The sequence below is a fragment of the Pinus tabuliformis genome, chromosome 3_1, assembly GCF_031772625.1.
Source record: "Pinus tabuliformis cultivar Carrire ecotype Pingquan chromosome 3_1, CPIR1, whole genome shotgun sequence".
Lineage (NCBI taxonomy): Eukaryota > Viridiplantae > Streptophyta > Pinopsida > Pinales > Pinaceae > Pinus > Pinus tabuliformis.
In genome coordinates, this window is record NC_142301.1 from 690361351 (window position 1) to 690363844 (window position 2494).

The following is a 2494-nucleotide window of genomic DNA, read 5'->3' on the forward strand; positions in this document are numbered from 1 at the left end:
ATCCAAGTCAAGGTGCAAGCCAAAATCAAGCACAAGGTCAGAGGTATGATAAATCTCAAGTTCAATGTCATTATTGTAAAAACTATGGCCATTATGCAAATGAATGCAAAAAGAAGCAACATGATCTAAGTAACAAACAAAATGCAAATTCCACAAAGGAAAATTAGAACCAAGATAGCATGTGTTTTAGCTTGTAATATAGCACAAGAAAAACAAAGAGATGTATGGTTTCTAGATTCAGGATGTAGCAACCACATGACAGGGAACATAGAAATGGAATTAGGGACTGATAACAAAGTCTCTGTCATTGGCAAAGGAAGAGTCAACATTCTAACAAAGGAGGAGGAGGAGAAGTACATTTCAAATGTCTATTTTATCCCGAGTTTGAAGCATAACCTCATAAGTACTGGACAACTCATGCAAAAGGGCTACAATTGTTTTTTTTAAATGGAGAGTGCACAATTTTAGATAAGTCTCCAAGAAAACAATTGATTGCAAAAGTTCAGATGACAAGTAATAGAATGTTTCCCCTAAAGATAAAACCGGTTTTGAAGGAAGAATGTGTGCAAACACAATTGTCAATGAATTCACAAAGAGATGAAAACTGGTTATGTCATTTGATATTTGGTCATCTTAATTTTGGAGGTTTGAATTTGCTGCATAGGAAAGACATGGTGAAGGGATTGCCACTCATAGAAAAAACAAACAGATTATGTGAAGGATGCATCTTGGGCAAACAACATAGAGAGACATTTCCAGTAGGAAAGTCAATAAGGGAAAAATGACCCTTGGAGATTGTCCATTCATATTTATGTGGACCAATACAGACACCATCAATTGGTGGCAACTATTATTTTTTTACTTTTATAGATGACTATACAAGGAAGACATGGGTCTACTTCTTAAGGTAGAAAAGTGAAGTGTTTGAGTGCTTTCGCCAATGCAAACCTCTTGTTGAGAATCAAAGTGGACACTGCATAAAAGTTTTGAGGACTGACAAAGGTGGAGAATACATCTCAAACGACTTCAATTTTGCAAGGAGCATGGAATTCACAAGCAATTTACAAGGTATACATCTCAACAAAATGGTGTTGTGGAAAGAAAAAATAAGACCATTATGGAAATGGCAAGGAGTATGTTGAAAGAAAAGCATTTGCCAAATGACAAGTGGGTTGAAGTTGTCGCTTGTGCAACATATATTATAAACATGTGTCCAACTAAAGGTGTAAAGAATATAGTTCCTGAAGAGGCATGGACTGGAAAGAAGTATAGTATCACTCCTATGAGAGTGTCTAGATGTGTGGCTTATGCACATGTCTTAGATGAATTAAGGAAGAAGTTGGACAACAAGGGGGAGAAATGCATATTTTTTGGATATAGTGATTAATCCAAGGCATACAAGCTCTACAATCCATTAACCAAGAAGGTCATAAATAACAAAGATGTGCAGTTTATAGAAGATGAAGCATGGGATGGAAGTTTGGAAAAGATAATCAATGTGAAAACATGCATACCACAGGAAGACAGAGGAATTGACCACAACAAGTAATTCCTCAATGGTGAATCCTCCTACACCTATTCAATCTCAACAAAGAAATCAACAAGTGACATTGTCAACAAATAATAGGATAGAAATTCCGCAAGCATAAGAAGACAAAAATTCAGAAATTTAAGTGAAATTTATTAGCAGAATGAAGTTGACAGTAGTGCAGGTTTGAATTGTTTATTTGCATTATTTTTCCATGTAGATAACCCAATTCATTTTGAAGATGTAGTCAAAGAAGAAAAATGGATTGCAACAATGGTTGAAGAAATAGAAACAATAGAAAAGAATGAGACATGGGAGTTAATGGACCTTCTGCAAGGAAAATAAGTTACTGCACTAAAGTGAGTCTATAAGACCAAGAGCAACGTTGAAGGAAAGATTGAAAGGCATAAAGCAACATTGGTTGTCAAAGGATACAAGCAGCAACGCGGAAGAGATTACACAAAGATTTTTGCACCAACCGCAAGAATGGAGACAATGCACTCAGTGTTCTCAATTTCCGCGTGATATAATTGGAAGGTGTATCAAATGGACGTGAAATCAACGTTCTTGAATGGAGTGTTGAAAGAGGAAGTATATGTTGTGCAACCACCTAGTTATGAGGTAGAAGGTCAAGAAAACAAGGTGTATAGGTTGAAGAAAGATTTTTATGGGCTGAAGAAAGCATTGTGTGCATGGTATAGCAGAATAGATGCTTACTTGATGGACAATGGCTTTGACAAATGTGATGGTGAGCCTACTCTCTACATCAAAGAGAGTGGCGGTAAGCTTCTTATTGTTGTTTTATATGTAGATGATTTGATTTTTATAGGGAGTGATGATCTCATCTTTGTTGATTTCAAAGAAGTCATGAAAAGTGAATTTGAAATGATAGATTTGGAGTTGTTAAGATACTTTTTAGGCATAGAAGTGAAGCAAATAGAAAATAACATTTTTATTTCTCAATCA